The sequence below is a fragment of the Cupressus sempervirens genome, chromosome 5, assembly GCF_028749045.1.
Source record: "Cupressus sempervirens isolate cs-2001-9-10 chromosome 5, ASM2874904v1, whole genome shotgun sequence".
Taxonomy (NCBI): Eukaryota; Viridiplantae; Streptophyta; class Pinopsida; order Cupressales; family Cupressaceae; genus Cupressus; species Cupressus sempervirens.
The window spans coordinates 817,087,458-817,110,317 of NC_143122.1; the positions used below are offsets into that span (position 1 = coordinate 817,087,458).

Below are 22,860 nucleotides of genomic sequence, written 5' to 3' on the forward strand. Positions count from 1 at the left end.
AGGAGTCCTAAGACACCTAAAGACACATCACAATGCAATGGTTAGAATGGGGTCATAGGTTAGCCTATGACCCACTCAAGTGATATGATACATTTTACGATGCAATGGGTTGAAGGGGGTCCTAGGTTAGCCTACTACGCCATTTGACCCATATGATCTATTACCATATGTCCCTATGGGTCTTAGGACCCCTAAAGACACCTATTGTGATGCAACGGGTCGAATGGGGTTGTAGGCTAGCCTACAAATCCATTCAACCCATATGTTTGATTACCATATGTCCCTCAGGGTCTTAGAGTTCCGAGGACCCCTATAGATACATGTTGTGATGCAATTGGTTAAAAGGGGTTGTAGACTAGTATGTAACTACCTTTGACCTATAAGATGGATTTCCATATGTCCCTAGGGGTACTAGGACCCCTAGGGACACATGTCATGATGAAATGGGTCGAAGGGGGTCGTAGGTTAGCCTACGACCTAATTTGACCCATATAATCAATTACCATATGTACCCCTAGGGACACATTTGGAAATGAAACCCCTAGGGGGCATTGGTTAGCCTAAAACACCCTTCAACCATTAAGATGGACTAGAATATGTCCCTTTAGGTTCAAGGATCCCAAGGGATACATGTCGTGATGATATGGGTTGATAGGGGTTGTAGCTTAGCCTATGACCCCATTTGAGCCATATGATCAAACACAATATGTCCCTAGGGGTCCTACGAGCCCTAGGGACACATGTTGGGATACAATGGGTTGAAGGGTGTCATAGGTTAGCCTACAACTCCATTCACCACATATGATTGATTACCAAACGTTCCTATACATGTTGCAATAAATGGCTAAAAAGGGCTTGTAGGTTAGCCTATGACCCTGCTTGACCCATATAATCAATTACCATATGTCCCTAGGGGTCCTAGGACCATAAGGGACACATTTCATGATGCAATGGGTCAAAGAGGGTCATTGGGTAGCCTACAACCCAATTCAACTTAAGTGATAGATTTCCATATAACCCTAGGGGTCCTAGGAACACTAGGGACACATGTTGCAATGTAATGGGTCAAAGGGGGTTTTAGGATAGATTACGACCCCATTCAACTCATATGATGAAATAACATATGTCCTTAGGGGTCTTAGGGCCCCTAGGGACACATGTTGTGATGTAATTAGTTGAGGGGGGGCAGGTTAGCCTACAACACCATTTGAACCTTATGATGGTATACCATATGTCCTTAGAGGTCCTGGACCCCTATGGATACATGTTGTGTTGCAATGTGTCAAAGCAGGTCGTAGGTTAGCCTACAACCCCATTCAACCCATATGATGGAATACCATTAGTCCTTAGGGGTCTTAGGACCCCTCGGGACACATATCGCTATGTAACGGGTTGAAGGGGGTCGTCGGTTATCCTATAATCCCATTTGACTAATATGATCAATTACCATACACCCCTAGGGGTCCTAGGACTCCTAGGAACACATGTCATGTTGAAATAGATCAAAAAGAGTGGTAGGTTAGCCTACGACCCCATTCGACCCATATGATCGATTACTATATGTCCCTAGGGGTCCAAGGACCCCTAGTAATAGATGTCATGATGTAATGGGCAGAAAAGTCTTGTAGGTTGGCCTACAACCCCATTCAACCCATATAATGGAATACCATATATACCTAGGTGTCCTAGGACACCTAGGGACACATATCATGATGCAATAGGTCAAAGGGGGTCATAGGTTAGCCTATGACCCCATTCGACCCATATGATGGAATGTCATATGTGCCTAAGGGTCCATTTGATTGTTGGAATATGATTTCAAAATTGGCATCCAGAATCCTTGATTTAGGATTTTGGAACTTGAAATCTAGGTTTCGATTTTGGGAATTCGATTTGGGCCCATTTGGTTCACCAAGAATTCAATTTGAGCACATAGTTTGACTATATTGCTAATTGGTCAAACAAAGTGGATAAAGTCACATCCATCATTATTTATTTGCAGTAGACAAAGAAAGAAGAGGAAAAGAAAGAGGAAGAAAAGCTATATAAATTACAAGAATAAAACAATCAAATGTAGATTTAGCCATCCCAACCACCAAATCAACAAGGACCTATAATTTAGAGGCAAATAGCAGTAGTGCAAGGACAAATTTAAGTAGTCAAGACCACATAAGAATTTTTTGATGCCTGGATCTCCATCTAAAATGCCATTGCCAGGAATCCAAACATATTATGGAAATGAGAAATCCATGCTTGTGACTAATTATATTTTCTAGGAGGGATGTGCGGGCGTGATCTTGTCTAGTAGGTCACAAGATCGAGCCCTAGCAAAGATGAAGCTGCTTCTTTCTCTATGAATGCACACTAATGTCGATGACAGATTGTACAGGGTGGCCTTTCAACAAGAGGAAAAAGATGAGATTTTGGGAACAAGCCTGAGTAAAGATCTCATCAAAGTCACTGGAAATAGGCTCTGCATGCACATTTCATCCCTAGCACCCTTGGTTTTTCCCCTTTCTGAGAAGTTGAAGTATATGTGGTCTTTAATGGTGGCTCAGGGTTTGAAGAACCTAAAGAAAATGACAAATGGTAAGGATAAATGGAGAAGTAGAATGAACCCTTGTGACCTAGAAAGCACACAAAATGAAAACACGTACCTATGTCAAGCAAACAGAGAAAATAGCAATGGATACTTTCGAGAGGGAAACAAAATAGCTTCTGGTGGATACCAAAAATTATTGGTTTCAATAAATATTGTATGCCCATTTTATAAAAAAATAGAATTAAAATAGGTTTATCACTAATTCCAAGTATTTGGATGGAAGACAAAATCCACAAAATGGAGTATAAATGAGGATATTGAATCTCATTTTTATGAAATTCTAATTCGTGTTTTGCACACCCAAACAATGGATTGAAATTTTTTTAGAATACATAATTCTAATTCCACCTCAAATTCCTGATCCAAATGGGCCCTAAGGGTCCTAAGAGCCATAGGGACACATGTCACCATTCAATGGTTTGAAGGGGGTTGTAGGTTATCCTATCACTCCATTTGCTAGATTTCCTAGGACCCATATGGATACATATCTTGATGCAACACATCTATGGGGGTTGTAGGTTAGCAGATGACCCAATTTGACCCATATGATTGATTACCCTATGTCTCAAGGGGTCCTTCAACAACTTAGGACACATGTCATGATGTAATTGGTTAAAGGGGGTTATAGGTTAGCCTATGACCACATTCAACTGATATGATGAAATACCATATGTCGATCGTCCCTAGGGACACACGTCAGAATGCAATGGGTTGAAGGGGGGCATAGGTTAGCCTATGACTGTACTCAATCCATATGATTGATTACCATATGTCCCTAAGGGTCCTAGGACCCCTAGGGACATATGTTGTGATTCAATGGGTCAAAGTGGTCATATGTTAGCATTCAACCTCATTCAACCTATCTCATTGATTATTATATGACCCTAGGGGTCATAGGGACACATCATGTGATGAAATGGCTCAAAGAGACTTGTAGGTTATCCTACGACCCTGATTGACAAATATCATCGATTACCATATGTACCTAGAGGTCCTAGGACAATTAGGGACACATGTCATGATGCAATGGGTCAAAGGAGGTCATAGGTTAGCCTATGACCCCATTCAAGTTATGTTATTGATTAACACATGTCCCTAAGGGTCCTAGGAACCCTAGGGGCACATGTTGTGATGAAATTGGTTGAAGGGACTTGTAGGTTATCCTATGACCCCATTCAACCCATATGATAAATTATCTTATGTCCCTACACTAGTACATTTGGGCTCATTTTTTGACCATTATTGGTCAAAATTTTGACCCAGGTTGGTTGAAATTTGGACCAAACAATTGGTCAAAAAAATTCTCGTTGAAAATTTGACCAACTTACTAGCTGGTCAAAATTTTGACCAATACATTGGTCAAAAACTTTCAAAATTGTTGGCACAATTTTTGCCAAGCATTGGTCAAAATTTTGACCAATGTTGGTAGAAAACTGCACATCATTGGTCAAAATTTTGACCAATCCTTGGTGGAAAACTGCCAAGCATTGGTCAAAATTTCAACCAATGCTTGGTAGAAAACCCCCAAGCATTGGTCAAAATTTTGACTAATGCTTGGTTGAATTTTTTTTGAGGCATTCCATAAAACAGTGCACATGCCTTGCCTATGATTTGAAATTTTGCATTCATCTTGCACTCTCTTATCTGGCTGATGGATTATGGAGAGTGATATGAAATGATGATGCTAAAAAACACACACAATCAAATCCAAAATGAACTTGCATTACAAATGGATTGTGGAAATCTGATATTATTAGTTTTGCATGCAAGTCTATCAGGACAATCACAACTTAAACATATATATATAACAGATTTTTGATCTATTATATATGTTTAAGTTGTGATTGTCCCAGTAGACATGCATGCAAAATTAATAATATCATATTTCCACAATCCATTTGTAATGCAAGTTTTTTTTTGGATTTGATTGTGTGTGTTTTTTAGAATCACCATTTTAGATCACTCTCTGTAATTCATTGTCAGTTAGATGAGAGAGTGCAGGATGCATGCAAAATGTCAAAACATAGAGAAGGCATGCGACTTGTTTTATAGAATGCCTCAAAGAAATGTCTTAAACTATATACAAAATCCACTTTGATTATAGTTATAAACTATATTTCTACAATCAAAATAAATAGAATAAATGTATTGTGTGAATTATGAATAGCAAAGGAAATGAATATGGGTGATAGGGAAGAGAATTCAATAATAGAGGCTCTTAACTTTAGTTACAGTCATGATATGGGTGATGCACAACTGCCTCCTAGATTCACGTTCCATCCCACTGATGAAGAGATCATAACACATTATCTCATTCGAAAGGTTTTAGACAAAAATTTCACAAGGGGCCATTTCTGAAGTGGACCTCAACAAGTGTGAACTTTAGGAAGGGTTCATTTCCCTCCTTTTATTGTTCACTATGCATATAATCCCACACACCCATTTGATCTTGAATGATGATATGTATTGAATGTTGAGTGTCTATGTTGAGTGCTTCAAAACCATCCATTTCATGCCTTCATCTATACACAATGTCTTTCTAGTTTCTTTCTACTCACATGTCCATTTCATTTCATATGATCATCTAAAAATTGTGTCACTCTAAGCTCTCAACTGCTTCCTCTTGGTTGATCATCTCATAACTGCTGATTTCTCTAACATAATTAGTTCTTTCCTAACATGTCACCTGCTAATATAGTGATTAATAGTAAATACTATGATTTATCCCTATCCTAGTTTCAATATTGGCTATGGTATTATTATTATTCTAAGCCATTTTGTTAAAGACTATATCTCTTGAAATAGTGGCATGTACTAGACAACCTATTCATCATGTATTTGAGAGACAATAGCATTCACATAAATATAAGTTTCTTCTTATCATCTCTAGAGAAAAATATAAGACAACTCGAGACTCAAAAAAACTAAGTGTAAGCTAGAACCATACCCAATGTTCTCATCATGAACAAAACAAATCAAGTAACCATCGTCCTCCTCTAGATCTAACCCAGAATCCCTAGGTATAAATATTGCCTCAAAACCAAATCTTCCAGGTCCAAAGTCAAAAACCCCTAGCACATTGCCTCCAACTTCAATCTAAAACTTTCCTACCTCAAGTTTTACTTGAATATCAAACTTTACGAGTTCCTTGACCTTAGTTACTAAATCTAGTGTAGTACCATACACATAACGCTATTTTTGGCATGCATTTTCAATCATAAAGTAGAATTAGATATTTCCCAATCAACCTTGTATCCAAGGCAATAAGATCAACTAGAAATGTAGACAAAATTAGAGATGTAGTTTTCTATGAAGAGGGTATGTATCAATATAATCACTTCAAATTGTCTTACTTGCAAATATACTTTTCATTAATCCTTGGAAAATCTACCACAAACTCTGACAGTTTCTTTTGTGAAGCCTTCCCACTCTTTAAATTGAAATGCATCTCATATCTAATCACCAAAGTAAAATAGATAATACCTGATGACTCATATTTTATTTATACATGGGTTAGTAACTGAAGCACAAAAGAACTAGTTAAGTTGAATGGTTTACATACAATTCATTCTAAAAATTTATTTTATTTTCTTTGATGGGTCCACCAACCAATTCCAAGTCCAAGTCAACCAATCAACAAGTGTAAAGGACAACTTCATCACCCTCCTCCCAGGCATTGGATAATATTTGGTAGACAATGCCCAACAGAAAAGATATATAAGACTCCTAAGAGATATCTCAACTTGTTTTCAGAGTGATTGACCAGCCTATGTAGGATAATCATAAAACTAACAATAGTAATATGAACTTATCCACTACTAGTTGTAAAAGAGAAAATTGTAAGTTTATTAAATATAACATTAAAAAATGCAAGGAAAAATGAGTCTTGAAGGAAACTTATGGAAAAATGGTATATAATTTATCAAGACAATACTAAAATATTATGCATGTGTCTTAACATTACCATTATGAAAGATGTAGCAGTTTGGTAGCTCAAACCATCTCATCTAAAGATCATTTTTGCCATATCAAGGCAATATACCAAAATGTGTTTTCACTATAGTATCATAAGAAATAATGAATTATCCATCCTTCACCATATCCTAAGATAGCAGCAAGTAAAATTGAGCAATTTGATTTATTCTTGGAGAGATGTACAGACAACCTCTATCCTATATTTTCTTTATGAAGAACAAAAAGGATCTAAAGTTCTAAGGCTTTAAATACATTATTCATATAGCTGAATTATTTGAGCTCAGATAGTTTCCAATAACTTCTCCATACTCTTCAAATAGCAAGGCAATGATATAAGACTGCTCTAAAATAAAAATACATTTGGGGCAAAATAGAGAGGAAGATTGATGAAAATTGCATAATTATCAGTTAATGCAAAGTCATGCATCATGACAGGCATTGAAAGTGTTATGGGAACTGGATCAAGCATTATTCCCTCCTTCATCACAACTCGATAAGTAGCATAGGGAGGAGTATGTTGGTAGCCAAATGTAAACATTTCTCCTACACATAATGGAAAAAGTGACTAGGCACATAAATATATATTTTAAAGTAGTATATAGCTTTCTCAAACATCCTTTACGAGTAATTACATTAACTATAAAATTCAAACATGTTCTGCTATTGTGATTGGATCGAACTTTGGCTGTGCATTATAGTTATTTGATTCTTCTTTTTGGTTCTAAAATAGCCTATAGCTTACTTGAACATTCTTAACTACATTAAGTTTTAACTATCAAATCATAACTTGTTCTGCTACCTGTATTTGGATCAATCTTTGGGTGTGTAGTGAATGAATGAGTTAATTTCTCATCATAATCCATCAATCCAAGAGTCTACAAATCTCCATCTTCAAAGACTTGAAGAGCATCTGCAAAGGAGAAAATAAGAAATAAGTTCAACATAGGATTACTTTTCCTTCCTTGAAACACTAAATAGTTTCTTATCTATTGTATCCTATTGTGAAATGAGAAAAAGAAAAAATATCAATAGGGTAGAAAATATGCTAACAAATAAGCTATTGATGAAGAATTCCATTCATGTTAGTAGTTTCTTGGTACTTCACTATTAAAGTTTTAGGTCAGATAAGAACCTATGCACAGGTTTAGTGTGAATGTGTTCGAGTTCGAAGTACTTGGACTTAATCTATCTTGTACGTCACTATAGTGATTAAGTGAAATATTTTATTTAGCCAAATAAGTCTTACCTATAGTTTTTCACTAGTCAATTGGCCTAATCTTCAATCTCATCCTTATAAGTGATAAAGATGCTTTTAAGTATAGCTGGTTTTCTAGAATATTTTATTTTTGGTTAAATTAGTATAAAGATAGGAACAAAATAGAAAGATTTTCACATACTGCTATAAATTTCTATGCAACTATGAATGGCATTAGTTGTGGAGATTAAGGAATTAAAAATAGATTTCAAGCTATATCCATATATGCTTTCAAATTTTGAAGATTTCACCATTGTGTGTTTTATGAGTTGTTATATGGTAATAAGACATAGCACCAGGTATTAAAAGTTTATTCAATCACTTTTATTATATTCAGACGATCACCAAATCGAATAGGTTTTATTCCTTGTCTTAACCAATCAAAAATACTGTAACGATAGAGGGAAGAAAGAGAAAGTATTACAAGGCTTATCTACCTCTAAAAGTGCAAGTAGCTTCCCATGATGATATATAAGTGTTGTGTTGGTTCCATAATATGAAAAACTCAGATTAGTTGAGTAAAGAAATATAAAGAGGAGCCAAGATTGTAGATGCCAAAATATCGGCTCTTACCAACATAACAAATTTCTCTCACTACAAGTAATATATAACTAATGATGCATTTATAAAATATTAAAATAAAGAATATCACCATGCATTAAGAAAATGCCACCCACAACATGGTTCTTAAGTTAAAGAATTTTCCTGTTCCACCTCTATATGACATGTCCAAGACACCAAATTTTGTACATAAAAAATGTATCTGGACCATTAAAAGTCCAAATATTCCTTTAAGATCTCCAACCTATAGATTAAATGCAGACTAATCATTATAAATATTTTCTTCAAACAAAATCTTTCTACTTTGACAATATTATGTTAACCTTGACTTTGGTTAGAGAAGGTAGAAGTCAGATGGGGGTCAAGAATGAAGGATAGAGAAAATTTTCCTAGTAGTAGCATGCACTTTGATGGAATGCAGTAGCCATGGAAGCCTCAAAGGTTATCACTAAATGATAGTTGATGGAATTTCTCAAGTGGGAATTCTCTCTCATGAGTGTTGAAGGTAGGCATGTCTAGAATGTTTCAAAATGAAGTGCACCATAGTTCAAAAGGTGAGATAAATGTTTTATTACCTCCTACCATAGGCTCTAATAGAATACCATTAGGTGGGCGGCAAAAAGAGGTCACTCTCACAGGGTCAAACCAATAAAAAAGTGCATAAAGTTGCAGACACTACCCCAATGGGAGACAGTATTCAAAGAAGTACATATTATAAATGACATGCATTGATGGAAGTAGATCAAGAGTATTGTGAACCATCTCAAGTGCTCCAAGATTGGTTTCTCCCACATGGCCTCATCCAATCTTCTTTCTATTTCTCCCCCCACATTATTCCATATAGCTTTTGAGGTGAAGATTTGAATGGCGGTATAGCTAATATAGAAGTAAGATGCTATCATCACCAGGTTCAAAGGAGAAAGATACATATCATCTTCTATGGAAACACATTTTCTTGATCAGAGTACTCTCTATAAGCTCAAAAAGGTGGTCTAACAAATGCCTATGGCTAACACCTTGAAGATTATAGTAATTTGGATTATGTGTGAGTCTTCAGTAGAAGAATGTTCAAGTAAGATAGTCTACAACATCCTTCTTACTTTCAATAGTATCCACAACAACTTCAACATTGATATGATCATTGAGAAAGTGATCTAGATGACTCTCCATAGGAAATGGCTCATTTAATATTTTTTTATAATATTCTTTACGAGGTGCATGACATAAAATTACACACTTCCTAGAATTATCAAGCAGAGGTCTACTGGCATGCCCCATAATTTGGAGAAGATCAGTTATAGGATAGTCTGTGTGAGCGTTTTCCTATCCATCATAATATTATGCACCCATGACAACAACTGAATGCGCTGACAAAGACAATCCCCAACTCATTGAACTACTAGCAACGTACACTTGAATTGCCCCTACACTAAACATATGGGCTAAAAGTTCCTATTCTACCAAAGTGAGACCTTCATGTAAATACCCTATTCCATTAGATAATGCATGGGTCAATGTAGGTTCTTTCACTTTGGAAATGAAAGGTTTCAAATCTTCTTCATTAAATTGAAGAAATTGAGATCTTTCCCCACCATCTACATTTGAATAAGTTAATAAATCAATGGCAGTAAGCTGGGCATGTTTTCTTGTTGGCACGAACACTAGAGCTGGTTTGCCTCCTTTTTTACATGTTGAATTATTGATGCATAAGTTGGCTTGGTCATTGCTTGCATAAAAGCTTCAAAGTTGGCTATATCAACACTTTGGATATGAATCTCTAATGGTATAGGATAGACACCAGGGGGGGAAATTAAAAAGGCCATGTGCAGTAGCTCCAATTCACTCAACAATTTGGAATTGAATAGATTGCATTTCATCCACTTGATTATTTTCTTGTTCATTATTTTGTGTCCTTTTTGGTAGTCATTCTGGTTATGGGAAATTTTTTTGCCAAATACCTAGACCACTTATTGTTCCCACATAAAAGACCACCTAAACAAATACAATAAAAAAACAACTACTCAGCTAAATCAAATTTCAAGCCCTATAAATCAGATTGTGGGAAAGAGGAAGATTGGTGCCATATGGGTATTCCAAAAAGAAGGAATTGTTACCTAGCACCTTTTTTTATTTTGAAAGGACTCCTCCACAAAGAGTCAAACTTTTTATGCAATCCTTTAGATTTCTTTAATTATCCCAAAAGAACCCATATCTCCAATTTAAAATTATCTTTGTCAAGATATCTTATTGAATATGTTCTTTACATTTTTATGATGCTTTTAATGATATCCAACACTGTTTCTCTTTTCAATTCTAGATGATTCAAGCACATGATTCTCTTCTCAATACCAAAATGGAATTTTTCTTCTTTTATTGCCTTTTACAGATTTAGGGAATGAATTCTAAAGGAAATGAATGGTTGCATCTACATCATTTACCAATTGGAAGGGAGACATACCAATAGTACTTTTGTAAGTGATCCTATCAGCCCAAATTGCATCATGAAGTTTCTTCATCACTAATTTGTCAAAAAAGAAAATCAAAATCGACCCACAACACAGTGCACATGAAACAAATAGAAGCACATGTGCATTACACCATGACCATGGTAGTAAGAAACTCCCTTCAACAACTGGTACATGAAGCTCTGCAACATAATAACTTCTTAATAAGAAGGGGGTTGGGGACTAAAGAAAGATAGAATTAAATACCAGCAACAAGACCAAAGAGCCAATGATTCATATAGATAATCTAAATAAAACTACCATAACTCACCTCAAGAGTTTCCTTAGTTCTTAAGGCACCTTAGAACATAAGATTATACACCAATATTGATTTATAACAAAAGAAAGTATAAATAATTTGAATCAAACACAACACTTGGTATCTACCTTAACTCATGAGAAAATTCAATCTATAATATGTAAAAGTTGAAACATTATTTCTTAGCATAGAAAAATACCTTAATAAGATTATGAGGTATTTTTCCTTGGATAGTTTGTCAATGTAATTCCTAAGATCATAATCCATGTATTCAAATACCAAACAGACGAAGAGTCTACCATCATTGCATTTCATGTGATGGACATCAAGCAACCTACATAATTGCTTTAATTAGCCTCAATGAGAAGACTGATAAATGCAATGTAAACAAATACATAGGAATTATTGTCATTGAGAAACAATGCACATAATGTAAATAAACATAGAGGAATTATTGACATTGACAAATAATGCATTCAATCTAAATAAGTGCAAATGAATTGTTGGCTTTGAGATATAATGTGTTCCTTACCTTACAATGTTAAGATTATGAGATACCATCCTTAGAATGGATATCTCACGAAGGGTATCTTAGTTTGAGCTTCACTTGGTTTCAAGAATACTATAATATTCTCTACTTAATAAGGCCAACTACATGAAGGTGGAAGCTCATTTGGTCTCACCCCCTTCCCCCTAACATCAATCTAAATTACCCATTATCATCTAACTACATACTTCATTCATTCATACGTCCATTTATGAACTATAACATTCAATCAATACAATCACATAAAATTCATTAATATGATATAAAATTCATTAATACACAATGCTAATCAAGACTTTATTAACTCATAACAATATTGATTAACATAAAATAAAAATCAGTATTAATATGCATCATTCATAGATAATTACTTTTTAAAAAGCTCTTTCATTATCCAACAAGGTTTATCAAAGAGTATTTTTAAAACATCATTTCTTCTTTTTGTTTGTCTTAGCTCTCTTAAGAAAAGTGCTCATAGGAGCATCCATATCTGCATCATTCTCCTCCTCTTTTGGCACGTGTAATGTCAAATTACAATGACTCCTTCTCTTTGGAGGAGTAGGAGGCTACTGCACTAAAGGGGGCTCTGTTGCAAGAACAAGTAAACAGGATAAATTGGCATACTCTTTTTCTTTTTTTAACTGTTACAAGTCTGTAATTAAGTACTAGTACAACATAACATGCCTTTTTCTTACTTGACAATGTGACATCATGTACATTAACATTTTGATCCCTTGCCATGTCAACATGTTTAACACTTGGAACATGCTCCACTCCTTTAGCATGATGTTCAACATGCTTTGAAATATTCAAAAAAAGGATACAGGTCAAATTGCAATTGAAGACGTTAAATTGTATTCATAATTGCATAATTAATTTCCAATAGAAAATTAATACCTCCACCACTATAATGCACATCATGGCCTTTATCACGAGTAGGTTTTGTGGTAGGATATGAAGGCTGAAGTAAAATGTTATGCGCATTGTTATGTAGTCAATTACATTCAAAACTAATACCAAAAAAGAATCTTCTCAACTATTCAATTTCATTTACTTTTCATCTAACCAATTTACCTATGAAATATCATTTTGTGCACTAGATTCTTGGGCAAGGCTTTTAGATTCTTCAAGTAGGTGTGCAGCCACAACTTAATAGCCTTCCTTCAAGGCAATTTTTCTATCTTCATCTTTGAGCTCCAGATTAAATTATGTGCCCTATATTTTTTGCTTAATATCATTAGTTTTCCATGTATGGTTTCATTAAACAAAATTGTTTGCAACATTATATAAAAAATAAATATGAAATTTCATTGCTTCTACTTACAAGTCGAGACTAGAGATTCATATAGCCACTAGAGCCAAGTTTGTGTTGGCCAAACTTTTCTAGTCTCACTTTTGTAGCCACGAATGTGTCCTGCAATCTATGAACAATTTCAAACATCTTAGATTATATATTTACGAATATCAATAATTAGTGCATGATTACAATGTACTTAATACTATCATGACATACCTTTTTTTGCCTTGTGTTGCTTCATTTACTCTATTTTTACATAGCTTTTTCTCCTTTGCATCTTCTATTATTTCATTCCACTCCATCGGTGGAATCATAGGAGGACAGTCGTACTTTGGGTTATCCTTAAGAGCCCTTCTATATTGATTCCTCACAGTCTTTATATGCTTTGATGCTCTTTTGAGAAGTAGGCCAATGTCAAAAATATTTTTTCCAAATTTCTCCTCAAAAGATGCAATCAAATAATTTTTTGATTCCACGGCTTGTTGTAGACACCTAAAAATCCTTTAGAAAATAAAATATTTTTATTTTCTGAAAAAAGTCTCTGATGACATCATCATTTATTAATTAATTATTTAATTAATTAATTAATTAATTTTTTATGCCATTAAATCCCTTTATCTTAATTAAAACTATTTAATTAAGGAATCCCTCCCAAAAATGTTTAAATCTTATTTAAATATTATTTCCTTATTTATTAATTATTTAATTAATAAATTGACCAAAAATCTCAAAATAAATAATTTATTTATTTTTTGCCCAAAACTTGGCCAATTTCCTTAAGACCACTAACCTCTTCCAAAATCTTCTAATCCTTCTTTAATTTTAATTAAAGGCTAATCCCATCATTTCCTACCCCTAATCCCAACTCAAAATATTTAATTAAGATTAAATATTAATCCTCATGTTTATTAAAAACATTTTAATAAATATCTCCTCAACCCAAACCCTTGAAATAAATAAAACTTTATTTATTTTCTAAAAAACCATTTTTATCCTCATTCTAGGAAGTTCTAGACTCTTCTAGAAAGTCTTCATCCTCATCCAAAGCCTAGACTCTTCTAGAAAATGTCAATCCTTATCTTTAATCCTAATCCTAATCCCCCCCCCCACTAACCTTGTCACATTCCCTAAATATGGATTAAGACTTGCTAACCCAAGCCAAAGATAACAAATATCTCCTCCTTCACCCACCCTCATTAAATGCCATCCACTTGCCCATCTCTAACAAGCCTAATCGAATCTTAACCCAAGCCTAATCCAAGCCTTTATCATTTGCACATTCCTAAGTCAAGCTTAAGACTTTCTTAATCCAACCCAAGTCAAAATATCTCAACTCTCTCACAAATATCCCAACCATATAACTTTATGAAGCCCACAAAAGCCATAAATGACTCTTACAAGCCCATTCATTTCTCTTACAAGCCATTATGAGGTTCTTTATGAGCTTTGAGCCTCCTTTGTTGACCCCTCAACCCCTCTTGCTCTAACCAATGACCCTGTGACATGTGTCACTTCCTAATTGGCTGTAAGGAAGCACAATCCATGTGCTCTCCTTTCATTCAATCTAGACCTTCCATAAGCTTTCTCCCATCCTTGCATCCTAGCCCTTGATCCCTCAATCCCTTTGCCTATTTAAGGAATCCTCTCCCAAACCATTTTAACACAATCTAGAAAGTAAAGCCATAATGCCATTTTGAGAAGCCATTTTTTACATCAAATCCATTTACCAAAATCTATCAAAAATCCTCCATTGAAGCCCATTTGAGCATTTGAGCATACATACATAATCAATCCATCTTAGCTATTAGACACACCTCTACATCAAGTGATCATCCTCATTGAGAGAGCCTATCCATGGCTCATATTTTCATTTGAGGACTTCACTTTGTCTCTCATGAAGTTATGTTAAATTAGTATGCAAATATTTTTTGATTGTTTTAATCCATCCGGCGCTTCATCTCCCATCTTGCAGATAAGTGTATGCCATTTGCACATCTACTAAAGAAAGATGAAAACTTTGAGTGGGATTCTTTATATCAACAGAGCTTCGATTAGCTCAAGCAGTATCTCACCAATCCCCCTATCTTGGTTCCACTAGTTCTTGGTCATCCCTTCATCTTGTACATATCAGCAATGCCTATTGCTCTAGGGGCACTTCTAGCATAGCACGATGACTACAATAGAGAAAGAGCCATCTACTATATTAGTAGAACCCTAGTTGGTTATGAACTCAATTACACTCCTATGGAAAAAGCTTGTTTGGCAGTTGTTTTCTCAACTCAAAAGCTTCACCACTACATGCTAAGTCATACTGTCTAGCTAGTATCCAAAATTGATCCTCTCAAGTATATGCTCTCTAGAACAACACTTATAGGCTGTTTGGCCAAATGGGTTATGCTCCTTAGCGAATTTGACATCTAGTATGTGGATAGAAAGGTAATCAAAGGGCAAGCTATAGTAGATCACCTAGCTGATGCACCTCTAGTAGATACATATCCTTTGATCATAGAATTTTTAGAAGAACATATCTGTCTAATTGAAGAACAATCCCCATGGAAACTTTATTTTGATGGCTCATACACATCTCATGGATCAAGGGTAGGAATATTGTTGGTCACACCTCAAGGAGATTACATTCTAAAAGCTTTTAAGCTATAATTCCCTAGCACCAACAATATAGCTGAATATGAGGCTCTCATAGCAGGATTAAAGATAGTCGCAGAATGGAACATCACTGAGTTACAAATCTTTGGCAATTCTCAGCTCATCATCAAGCAAGTCCTAAATGAATATCAAACCAAAGATGAAAAGCTATTACCCTACAAAGAGCTAGTTGATCAGCTAACCTAGAATTTTACAAAGCTTTAGTTTATACAAGTGCCTCGAATGCAGAACAAAGCAGCGGACACTATGGCTACTATCGGCTCACTCTTGGAAATTCCCCAAGCAACTATGCAATATGAGTTTTTAGTCAAGCAGCTCCTCACACCCACCTATGCAAATGAGGATTCAAATTGTGTTTTCATCTTGGTTGGTCCTCAATCCCCTTGGTACCATGAAATCCATGCTTACCTTAAAGATGGTATCATATCCCCTCACCTCACACGAACCCAACACCAAAACCTCATCCAAAAATCATCCTGCTATGTCATCATAGCCAATACCCTATATCGTTGGGGTTATCACGATACTCTCTCTAGGTGTTTAGACCAAACTAAGGTCATGATGGCATTAAAAGAAGTACACTCTGAACTTTTTAGTGCCCACACGAGTGATATTGTTCTAGTGCGACAAATCCTTAGAGCAAGCTACTATTGGCCTACCATTGAAGAAGACTCCTGTTACTTTTTCAGAAAATGTCTCCCATGTCAACAACACGCCAATCTTGTGCACGCTCCAGCACAAGATCTAAAGCCTATTGCACCACCTTGGCCCTTTGCATGTTGGGGCCTTGATCTAGTTAGAACTACCACACCTCTCTCATATGATGGTCATCAATGGCTAATAAGAGCTATAGACTATTTCACTAAATGGGTGGAAGTAGTCCCCCTAGTCTCAGCTATAGGAGTTCAGGTCTCCAAGTTCATCTTGTACCACATTGTTTGCCGCTTCGAGATCCCATCCACAATCTTCATCGACAACGAAGGTAACTTTGAAAATCTCAAGATGGAAGAATTATGCACTTCCCTCCACATCCATCATTGCTTTTCTAGCCCATATTTCTCACAAGGTAACGGCCAGGCAGAGGCAACTAACAAAACCCTCCTCAAAATCCTAAAGAAAGTTGTCAATGATTTCGGTTGCAATTGGCACCTACAAATAAATCTAGCCCTATGGGCCTATCGAACCTCCTTCGATACATCCACAGGAACAACTCCATACTCCCTAGTCTATGGTGCCAAAGTGGTACTACCCATAGAGGTTGAACTTCCCTCCTTGTGCATATCTTTGCGAGGGCAATTATCAGCCGAAGAATACAGAGTAGCTCAGCTCACCCAACTAGATCTCCTAGATGAGAAGCGACAACACGCCTATGATCACCTCACAGTCTATCAATCTTGTCTCAAAAGAAACTTTAATAAGAAAGTGCTTCCCTGACACTTTTAGCCAGGTGACATGGTCCTCAAAGAAAATATGAAAGTCCAAGCCGATTGAGAAAAAAAAGGCAAGTTTGAACCTACATGGCTTGGTCCTTATGTTGTCACCGCCTCCTTTGGCTCTGGAGCCTATCAGCTATCTACACCGGAAGGAGAACTCTTGAATGATCCTACTAACATCATTCATCTCAAGAAGTTCTATGCTTGAAGATCCTTGGTATACCCAGCTTTTAAAAAATACAAAAACAAATAGTAAAGAGAAATAAGCGTCCAATGGTGAAAATTTGGCAATTCAAGTGCCTTGGATAGGTACCTTGGTGAAAATTTGGTAATTTAGGTCCCTTGTGTACTAAGACTAATCCATTATCTATCACTATCCTATCCCTCATCCATCCACTCACCATCCCATAAAACAACTGCTTGTTCCCTTGGTGTTCTAACAAAATATCCAACATCTAATGAAGCTTGTAAATACCTCTTGTATAGCTTGTAAATCTTGTACCTCAGCTTGTAAATCTTGTACCAAAGCTTGTATCATACCTTGTAAATCTTGTATCATCCCTTGTATCATAGCTTGTATATCCAAATCTTGTCCAAAACTTGTACCATATTCTAGCTTGTAAATAATCTTGTATCCTAGTTTGTATCCTATCACATGCACAAAAAGAATCTCATTTTTCTTAAGCTTTTCACAAAACCATCAAATTATCCAACTATACATCCAACACACTCTAAAACATTTCCATCTCACAAAACTCAAACATGAACAACCTTGTACATTTGTAACATATCTTGGTCTGTCAACTTGTACATCCTCTTTAGCTTAGTACCATTTGTATCTATCCAGCTTTCATGTTAGTTCATCCTTGATCAGCATCTTGCACACATTGCACAACCCTCAGTTAGCTATTCCAATGCATCATTTAGCTATATCTCCTATCACCAAAGTGTTATCCTTCTTAGTTCAGCTTGCCAGACGCATCACTCATCCAGATCTATCAGCTTAGGTGCTCTTCGATAGATCCTTGTAGGATATAGCTTTCCTCATGGCTGATCTTGGTCCGTTAGTACCTCGTCCTACCCATCTCGTTGGCAATCGGTTCTCTTTTGGATTTTTTCTTTCTTTTGAATTGGAATCTTCCCTTTGGGTCTTGAAATATCTTTTCCAAGCAATCTTTTTGTTCCCTCCTTAAGGTTGCCACGATATTTCATATCATGGTATACTGCGAATGGGGCAATCTGAGCATAAGGTTTTGATCAAGTCTTTTCTTTGTTTTTCTTTTCTACTTGTGGGTTACCTAGTGTTAGTTCTACGCTGCTTCTTTTGGGATTCATGTGTGCTACTGGGGCAATCCTTGCCTGTTTATTTTGAGTCAAGTTTTTCAGTCCTCTGGACAGTTGGTGAAAAGGCCTTGATGTTCTTGGTAACCTTGGCAATTAACCAACAGTCCTATAGAAAATCTAGTGCTCAACTACATGGTGGTATTTCTCTTTGAAGTATCCCCCCACTCAAAATGCTTCAATGGAATCCCTTCATCTCCATTATTCCCCATCCATATTTAGTATCTGTCTCTCCTACCCCAGCTTATGCATCAGTATCTCTTTGAATCAATCATCACTCTTAGCTTTAGGGATCCACAATCCTAGTCTTAGGATCCACCGAACAAATCAATCCACCAAGCCTCATCTTTCAAAATTCACAATCCTAGTCCTAGGGATCTTTGAAACCCATCTCTCGCCAATCTAGCTCTTTGAAATCCTATTGCATCAGCTTTATCATCCCATCATCCATCTCCCTATCTTGGATTCTTTTTTATGGTGCTCTGCTCCTTCATCCTCCCTGAACCGCCTCACAATAGGTGTTCCATAGTCATGCGCTAGGCCTGGCTTAGGAATAATCTATTCAAGCTAAGGACTAATTTTCCCCTACCATGAGGTGCATTTAGATTATCAACCCAGGGACGTATACTTGAAATAGTCGGCACAGTATGTGCACTAGGTACCTTGATGAGTCATTATGCTTGTGCTGCAGGAAAGTAAAAATGCAAAGGAAGGAACTATACTACTGCTATAGAAAGGAAACTACTGAATCTATGAATGTTGAAAACACAATGACAAGATAACAAAGATTCCATCTTGACTCATCCATTAGACTATTCTCGCAAATGCTGCAGGAACGTTCATGAAGTGTGATGCTACAGGAAGGAATTAACTAGCTATGTCTTACTTAAAATACTGCTAATGCTTAGTAAAATAAATCTATTCTATCCTAATCTAATCCACCTTTCAAGTGGGCCCCCTTGGTTGGCTTCTCTAATATACCAATGCAAGATAGAAACTAAAGAGAACTAATTCATTTCATTAATCAGTCATTACATAATTCATAATTGTAAAATACAACTACAACAAACTGTGAATCAGTGTTCTCTCTTACTTGATAAAACTTATCAAAACCAAAAACTAAAAACTAAAAAACTTTACGCATAGGACTCGATCTTGAGATATATAGAGAATCTACTCTTTATTACATAATAGAAAAGTAACTATCCTAAGTTAAGTTCGCAGGAGAGAATATAGGAGAACAACTGAAAGCAAAAAGGAAGGATAACAGAATTGAGGAGGGAGTAATGAAGTTGCGGCATCCGCTTGTTACAATGTAAATGCAGAGAAGGTAATGGCTTGTAAAAACTCCTCCCTATTCGCTGCCATGTTTCCTGGAGTGGTTATAACTTCCTTTTTGTGGTTGTTTCTTGATGCTCGTTTCTCCTTGAATGCTATCGGCAACCAACTTCTAGATTCTTCCGCTCATCCTTTAATCCTTATCATCAGGTTAGTTATGATATAAGACATATTTGCAAATAAACATCCATAAAACTAAATTCAAGCATAAGAACGCACATTTGGATATTTATATGAAATACTGCATATTAGATATAACTTAGGCAAAGGATGACATATTTTTTCTACCCCATAAATCATCAAAGGTTTATCAAACATAGGCTTATAAGTGTTAAAATAAAGATAAACAAAGTATCATAAAGTATCTTAAACATAACAAAATAAAGGCATTTTTTAGACTCATCATCTGCCCCCTGCTAAACTAATGCTTGTCCTCAAGCATTACACTTCTTTGTCAAAGATCTAAGCTCCCCAACTTCTGTCTTTCCCTTTCTGCTACTCTTGAAGGTGTAATAGAATCCTCTGGTCCTTTCCCATACTTCTCGCCTATGGTCTTCCTGCAACTTATCAAGTTTGTCAACATCAATATCATACAGGGGCCATAAAAGCATTGGAGGTTGCATGGTTAAAGGACACCATAGCTCTAGCCTTAGTTGATTTCCCAATTCTAAATATTTTGGAACTCTATATAGTGCTGCTTCCAAATTAATAGGACTATGTGGCTCTGATTTCTTGAGAGAATCAGGTAACCATGCCCATCTACCTCTTACTCCGGTCATAGCTCTTTGGAACGCAAAGTAGGGCAAGTTTTCATATTCAACATATACTTTGGCTCTAGCAGCAAATACCTTCTTTCTAATGTCTGGATTACTATTCCCATAGGTTAATGTAAACCAGTCTCGAAGAATTTCTTCTGGTTGTTTACTTTCTACCCTCAAGGGTAAAGGTTTTGTTCTTTCCTCATCTCTGTAATTAACCAGTTGTCTATCATAATTTTCCTCATTAGACATCCATGACATTAAAGCTTTCAAATGCACATCTCCTAAATAGAGCAAATGATTCCACTCAGTTTCTGTAGGAATGACAAAATTATGAATATACAACTCACACAATAGATTTTGCTACCATGGTGGTAAGGTTTGATACAACCCATAAAACTCTTATGCAATTTTGAATTCTACATTTACATTTCTGAGGGTTAACATCAACTAAAACAAAAGATATTGTTCTTCCAAACAAAAAGCATATACTTGAGGAGGTGGTCTACAAGCAAGAGCTTGATCAACTAATTTAAGTGCATGTTCCATGTGTTGTTTCTGTCTTTCTAGCTGTTCTTTCAATTCTTTAATCTCCTCATTTTGTGATGTTATGATCTTGATCATTCTTTTCTTCTCCTCTTTCCATAGTGCTTCAGCAAATAAATTCCGTCCATATAATTGGAAAAGGAGTTTTTGCAAGGTGACGGCACTGTTATCCTATTCATAATCCTTTTTCTTTTTCCATTCCCACCATAGATGTTCTGCCAAACTATTGATCCATGTTGACTTATAGGAGACTAAGGCAGTATTCGAATCATGACTTTCAGGAGCTACTTCATTCTCATGGCTTGAAACACCTAGTAAATTCATTAAGGTTTTGTTAATTTCTTGCTCACATACTGCAGGAGGACTACCAAAAGCTTCTGTCATCTCAATATGAAGGGGAGAATGGTCAGAAATTATCTGCACAGGAGACTCTGGAGCAGGTGCTTTAGACAATATAGGATTTTTTAAAATCTGCCCTCTCATTCTAGGGCTTCTCCGCAAAGGAGTCTCTTCTTGTACTATTGTCTTTTGCCTACTTTTCTGTTTCGGTATCACTACTGTAGGATTAGTTTCTGCAGGAACCTTCTTTGTTTTCTTCTGTTGCTTAATTGTAGGACTACGCTTTTGTGGAGCAACGATTTCTTCTGGTGACTTCTGTTTCTTTTTAGCTTGACTAGTAGTGGGTTTAAGAATGTCTTGTTCAGGTGGAGGCACATTTTCTTGAGTGGAAGCAAATTCTGGTTCAATCCCTTGTGTGTTTTTTGTTTCAGCTCCCTCAATATTTTGTTCTATAGGCTCACTATTGGAAACTACATTTTCCTCACCCTGCCATTCACTAGGGTCAACTTGGGGTTGTAGGGTTTTAAATTTCACAAAGTCATCCCATGTCAAAGGGGATACATCCCTAAGAGACCTTTCTATTAACAACTTTATCAAAGCATGGTGAGTGACAAAATTATCTTTCCCTTTTTGAGTCTCTTCTACACTAATACAAAGCATATTATACAGAAAATTTCGGAGATTCACAACAATATTGTGCCTTATACAACTAAGCAACTTAAAATGGTGTGCATGTAAGTGAGAAAATCTGCCTTCACAAGTAAAATACCTGATGACATGCATTGCTAGGTCAGGGTATGGAAGCGGCAAAGACAATCTCTTGCACCCCTGCTTTGTAACATCTAATGGAGGGTCATGTGAGGTAGTGAACTTGGCCCTTGCTGACCTAGCATCATGTGAGCTCGGATAATGCTCTCCAATAGGAGGTAACCCTGTTACTTCTACAATTCGTTCTTTTGTTGCAATTACTGTCAAACCCCACACAGAAGCTTCACCTTCATCAAATTTCCCGGTGAATTCTACAGCTGCTTCTTCATCATATGTTGTTAAATTCAAACAATAACCTAACCACCCGCATGCATTGAATCTTCTTACTGCTTCTACATCAGAGAGCAACAAAATGTGCTTGATCGTCTCTTTTCTCTGTAAACCTCCTCCCATTTCTTGATACTTCTGCTACTCTGTTTCCCTCTCCCTTCTAAATGCAAAATTCAAAACTCTGTGTTATTTCTCATATGCTTCACCGCTTCTTTTTGGGAACATTAATTGCCATAACCAATTGTTATGTTCCATAATTAAACTTTAGGTAAAAGTAAATCATGAATTTGTGTGGAAATCATCCAGAAAGATGGTTCAAATGCCAAAAATTTAAAAAAATAGGTCACATCATGGTTTAGCATGAAAAATTTGGCATGAACAAAGAAAAATTCATTCAAAAAGT

General features: G+C 36.1%; 1 pseudogene; it reads right to left on the minus strand.

The window, feature by feature from the left end:
* Nucleotides 1-5,488: 5,488 nt before the first annotated feature.
* On the minus strand, nt 5,489-19,806 carry LOC149558407 (carotenoid 9,10(9',10')-cleavage dioxygenase-like; annotated as a pseudogene).
* Nucleotides 19,807-22,860: the final 3,054 nt, after the last annotated feature.